Consider the following 6,796-nt stretch of genomic DNA (forward strand, 5'->3'; position numbering starts at 1 on the left):
AAGGGATTAAGGTTTGCAAAGTTACTTTTTGTACTATAGCCCCTAGAATCTTCCAATGACCAGGCCAGCTAAGTGGTTCTGGAAGTTATAGTCCAAAAAAACCCAAAATAAATCCTTGAATGTGTTTTTTTTCCTGAAAATGGTCTGCTTAGACTAAATGTGGGAAATATATGGAACATCAAAGTATGCCTATCAATCCGTATAATGACATTTCATGCATGGAGTTCTATACTTCCTTTCATTTGTTTTTGCTCTGATTGCTTTGTAGCTGCCACACATGGCTAGTTATAAACTTTCTTAGCCTGACATCTCCTGGAGTACGAATGACACTGCAGCGGCAATACAATCTTATCTATTGCTTCCCATTTATTGATATGGCAGTGAAATATTTTCTTTTTTGATCTATGTGTTTCTCAAATGTTCTAATCTACAAATGGATTGTTCTAAGGTATATAGGTGGCCACTTAGCAAAAAGACCATCTGAGTAGCATCACTCACCCATCCAGCCCAGCTGAAATCCCTAAATCTGAGCAGACATGAGTAATCTGGTACTCTCCAGATGTTTTGGACTACAGCTCTTTATAACCCCTGATTGACATGGATCATGGAAACTGCTCCAAACAATATGGAAGGTGTCAAACATTTTTGAGGCTGGTCTCAGATTGAGTTGGTCCACCAACTCAACTACAGTAAAGGTTTCCCCTTGACATTAAGTCTAGTAAATCCGACTCTGTGGGGTGCTGCTCATCTCCATTTCTAATCCAAAGAGCTGGTGTTGTCCGTAGACACCTCCTATGTTACGTGGCCAGCATGACTGCACTGATACCTTCCCGCCAAAGTGGTACCTATTGATGTACTCACATTTGCATGTTTTCGAACTGCTAGGTTGGCAGAAGCTGGGACTAACAACTGGAGCTCACCTCATCTGAGGATGCAAACCGCTGTCCTTCCAATCAGCAAGTTTTGCAGCTTAGCGGTTTAACCCACTGCGCTACCGCGGCCTACAACCATCCCTTCACATATGCGGTTTTGACTTTTGCGGATCAGTCATGCTGGAGGACCTCACGATTTCTAGAAAGAACAGAAAGGTTTTCCCAGTTGCAGACTTGAGAGGACTTACAAGACTTCTCAAGTTTAAAATGCATGAAATACGAAAAAAATTTGTGTCAGGAGCGACTTGAGAAACTGCGAGTCGCTTCTGGTGTGAGATAATTGGCCATCTGCAACGACATTGCCCAGGGATGCCCGGATGTTTTGATGTTTTACCATCCTTGTGGGAGGCTTCTCTCATGTCCCCACATGGAGAGCTTATTAAACTATATAACAAAATTAAAGCCAGGTATACACATCTTTTTAAAAAAATAAGCAAAACAAAGGGAAAATCCAGCACATGGTTTAGTGGGAATGGGCCTTGCACAATTGATTCTGTTAAATCTTTTTATTTTAAAAAGGTTAGCATTAGTTAAAGTGAAATTGACACCAATTGGCAACAGTAAGTGTGATTGTGAAACAGTTTGCATTGAACCTGAACTGTAAAGGGGTAAAGAGACATGTTACATGACATCTTGAAATAATGAGATTAAATAACTGTTGGGAAGCAATCTCTCACACACCCATCTTATGTTTGACTTTTAAAATTAAAATTTCGCGTCTCAGAAACACCAGTTTTGACATTGGCAAAAATCAAGAAAACTGGGTTACAAATGAGCATAAACTTTGAAAAGTTTACTTTTGAAACTATAATACAATCTGCCTTGCTAGCTGGGGAATTCTGGACTTGCCATACAAAATATAACTTTTTTTTCAAATTCTGGTAAACCCTGACCTCTGGAATATACTGTTGATTAGGGATGGAGCACAAATGCATAACACTATTATTTGGTAGAATCCTACTCCCACTGTTCAACATTAAAGATGTCCAATGTCAAAAATAGAAATAAAATCAATAAGAATATAAAACTGAAATAGAAGGATCAAAGCCAGTTGACAACCCTAAGTTGGTACTTGTGGTCTTTGGTCTTGTTTTCCAGACACTGGGGAGGCATTGTTTAAAACTGCAATACCCAGACTCTCATCTGAACTGGTTTTTTTTAAAAGTAACATAATAATAATAATAATAATAATAATAATAATAATAATAATAATAATAATAATATTTTGTGATACAAAATCCAGGATATATATCTCATTTGCTGTGTCATACTAGGTCTTTGTGTCAATAACAACAACAACAACAACTATAATGGTAACAATTTTGTGTTGTCAAAGGCTTTCATGGCCGGAATCACTGGGTTGCTGTGTTTTCCGGGCTTTATGGCCATGTTCCAGAAGCATTCTCTCCTGATGTTTTGCCCTTGAGCTACAAGGCCATTAAATGCTAATCAAGGTGATTAATTATAACATTCACACTTGTTTCCAACAGACAAGAGTTCTTTCTCCCACAGATATATAAACCTGCCATAGATGTGGGTGAAATGTCAGGAGAGAATGCTTCTGGAACATGGCCATACAGCCCGGAAAACTCAGAGCAACCCAATAATAATTTTATTTATATTCCATCCTATCTCCACAAGGAGACTCAGGGCTGATGATCCGTACATTTCAAAGATCAGTATATACAGTAGGACTGGGTTGTGTGCAGCTGAACAGAATAGAAGTATTCATCTTGTTCACACCACAGGAAATTGTAAGTGAAATCATCATTTATACCCCCACCCTATTCTAGGGCCTGATTTTGAAAAGTTTATATGTCACCCTGCAATGATTCCCCAGTGATAAGCCACGCAAAGCATTTTATTGTACTTAAATATTTTTCTTTTCAGGGCTGCCTTGCACACAGCATGCAACATAGAGATTGTATTTGTTGTCTTTACAGTAAACTGTGGACTTGCTCCTTTTTAACATGGATGGTTATTGCAGGCAGGAGGCAGAGAGCCTCACATTTGTTTTACATTAGGACCAAAGAGAGAGATCCCAGGGCCCAACAGATGTGGACATTTCCATATGACTGACTCCACGGCCAAGATTATGTCAGTGCATCAGAGGGGGGTCAACAGATGTCAGAGATCTCTTTTGATTTGAGAATTGCAGGGAACTAAGATGGAGCCACCATCAAAGGGCACAGAGGGGGAAATGGAATTGCAGATGTAGGAATTGCAGATGCTTTTTGTAACAGCTGGGGAAGGAGGGTTATTTATAACATAATCAGGTGCTAAAGATGTAAATATTTCTGGAAGAAATTCTTTCCCACTGAGACATGCAAAAACCCAAAACTAGGGAAATGAATGGACTACATCCCTCATAACTCGCCTCCATCAAGAGGACTTGTAGTTCTAGAAAGAAACCATTGGGAGGGAAGTGTTCTCCATCCAACTCTGTGGCTTTGAAAGCATTTAGGACATATGGATAGAGATGGACAAGTTTACAGTGACATTCTTTTTCCCAGTAGGACAGTTCTATAATTAAGCCAAAAGAGACTCCCTTTCTCTTGTTCCCCTTGACTTCTATAAACTACTGGGTGGGCTCCAGATGGGCCAATGCACTTTGTGAGGATGTGGAAGAGAGCTTTCTCATCAGTGGGCCTCCAATTCTGGAATGTCCTTCCCATGGAGACCTCATAATGCTGATTTCATTTACCTACCACATCTGGATAGCCCTTGTGGTCTCTTCCAATCCTACAGTTTTAGGAAATCGATCAATAACAAGTTAGCTACCGTCCTCTGTGTCACTAAATTGTGCTTAACTCAGGTACAATGAGGAAAGTTGTTCCATGCTAGTGTGTCAAAAGTCAAGATTGAATTGTGTATATGGAACAATTGTAGTAATGAAGTCATCCCGCCTTTTGTCTCAGACAGCACAATACTCTAGGTTGGCATTGTGTTTTCTGATGTGAAGCCCTACCACTGGAATCATGCACTGCCTGAAAAATTTGGATGGAGAAAACTAGACATATTAAAGTCTCATACCCACTGCAGCACTCTGTAGAATAGTGACAACTCCTCTGATGCTTACTTCTTCTAAGAAAATAGTGCACTTTTCTGAGACTGTTGTTACACAGCTGTATAAAATCCAGATTATCTGCTTTGAACTGGATTATCCGGCAGTGTAGACCCTGATAATCCTGTTAAAAGTAGATAATGTGGGTTATCTGTCTTGATATTCTGTATTATATGGCAGTGTAGAAGGGTCCTGAGAGGGTTGAGCTGCCTCTTTCTTTCCTTCATCCCCACCCCCAGGGATGCCTTTCCTCTGCCTTGCTTGTTTCATTTTCCCAGGGCAGATTGTCATTAAAATGAAACGATATGTGATCCTGCATTGCCACCTATTGCCCAAGATTGGTAGTAAACACCAAACCTGCAGGAACTTCCCCTGAGCTAGAGACAGCTATGTCTTTCAAGCTGTTGTTTGAGAATCCTCACTGTCCCTCCAGGATGTAGATACAGCATTTAGTGTAGCTCAGATTTGTTTTTAGTGCCTCATTGCTGGAATATGTAAACATGTTAGGTATGAGTATGTGCAAAATGTCTTTCTTGCATTTCTTACTATCATTAGCTGCTACATATTGGGGTTCAAGGCATGCTGACATTCATGTCAGGGATTATAGTTTATAGGCAAAGTGCTATTTATCTAATAGAGAAAGGTAGTGCTCAGGAAGGAAAACAGCATGGCAAAATTGTTTCTAAATAAAATAGTATTCTACACACACAGACAGAATAAATAAATGGGTCTCTTACCAAATCCGAAGTTCATACCTTGCTTTTTTCTTCTTTCAGTATGACTTTCTTAGCACAAAGCTTTCCAAACTGTGTGTTGCAACATATTAGTGTGTCAGCTGCAGTGTGTAGGTGTGTCGTAACGAGCATAATGAGAAATGATAAAAATCTTTGAAATGTATGTCATTATCTTACAAATCATATATTTTGAAAAATATAAATGAAAGGTTTTCATGAGATATGTTGCATCCCCGGACACAACATATGTTTGTGTCTGTATCTCTTATAAGGAGTTGGTTTAACCTCCGATTTGCTAGTAAAACTGAATTATTGTGTCATGACATGATGTGTGTCTAAAATGCGTATCACCAACATGAAGTGTTTGGAAAGAGTCTAGCAGTTGGAAATCTGGTAATTAATATAAACATAGTTGAGCATCCCGGTTCTAAACACTTCTACAAATACTCCAGGCACCTTATGTGCAGTCAAATCATCAGAGGGCAAGTGATAGGAAGTTTGGAGAACAGCAGTTTCCTGAAATCACAGATATGTAGGCTTCACCCCACCCCATCAATATTCATGATCCTTGAATGGGAGGAATAGATACCTGCTCAGTCTCAGGCAGCAAAATACCTTAGGTAAGTCCCACAGAACAGGGCCAGTAGAACAGATTTCAGAGCAGGAGTAAGAGACCATGTGGCCCTCCAGAAATTGCAGGGCCTATGATGATGAACTGTCATGGGAGCTGCAGATCCACAGTGTCCATACATTCCTCCACATCTCCATCAATCATCATTGCGGGCCCTTGCACGCAGCCATATAACCCAGAATATCAAGGCAGATAATCCGCAATATTTGGTTTGAACTGGGTTATCTGAGTCCACATTGCCATATAATCCAGTTCAATGTGGATTTTATACAGCTGTGTGGAAAGGGCCCAAGATACTCTGTTGCACAAATTTCATAGCAATGTAGAGAAGCTATTTGTACCATTTATTATAGTTTGGTTTGAATATGGAAACTTCTGAATGGAGTAAGAAGAGGCAATGCTTCATAGTGGAGGAAAGTAGTGAGAGCTGGTAGATCCTGTGTCAGTGTGATGGTGAATCTACTCTTGAGTTTTGGTTCAAACTTTAGAGGAGTTATTCAAGGGGCTAAACCTAGTTTGGGAATGAATTCCCCTGTAGACCAATCAAACCCCCCCCCCCCCACACACACTCAATTCATCTATATTGAATGACTGTGCCCCACGGGAGGATTTTGAAAAAGTATTGGCTGGTGGTAATTTCTCTCATTTCTACCCTTCGGCCAATTTTCTGTGCCTCTGTCCTGTTCTAGAATGGGTGCCCCAAATCCATTTCAAGTGCTTGTTTCATCTTGCCTCTGATATATGCCGCAACAACACTCTCTTACTTTCCACACACATACACGAGATCAGCTTTCATAGTAGTGCAGAAGCTACAGCTGAAACAAGCATTTAGCAAAGCAATGGTAAATGTATGAATGCATCATTTACTCCCTGCAGGACTTCAGGCATTTTGTCCTGTCCAACTTTAGGGTAAAGTGTGTTCATCAATTCCTCATCAAACTAACATTAACGACAGAGATCTAATATGAAATAGTGATTAGACTATTGAGCTCAGACAGTGGCTAAGCTGGTGGGTGCTCTGGGAGTTTAGTCTTAAAAGCTAACTTTTCCAAGTTACTCAGGTAGCGCATCCTAAAAGATAAGGCATGGATATTCAATCCTACACTGGGCAAGCTTGTTGAAGTAAGATTTAAGCATCACTATTGTTTATGGTAGTGATGGCAATCATATGAACTTCCAAACGTTGCTGAACTGCAGGTCCCAGCATTCCTCACCATTGCTAATGGGCTGATGGGAATTATAGTTCAACCCTGTTTAGATGCACATATGTTTTCTACTCCTGGTTTATAGAATGGGAAATGTATTTTTGTCCTCTGTTTGCCTTGAGTCTGCCTTGCTTTGAGGTGACACTCAAGGCAAGCCCAAGGAAGCAGAATGTCTTGGGCTAGCTTTGAGTGGTAAGTTACAACGCTTTGGGACTTCAAATACAACAATC

This window comes from Anolis carolinensis, chromosome 6 (genome assembly GCF_035594765.1).
Source record: "Anolis carolinensis isolate JA03-04 chromosome 6, rAnoCar3.1.pri, whole genome shotgun sequence".
NCBI classification, from domain to species: Eukaryota; Metazoa; Chordata; class Lepidosauria; order Squamata; family Dactyloidae; genus Anolis; species Anolis carolinensis.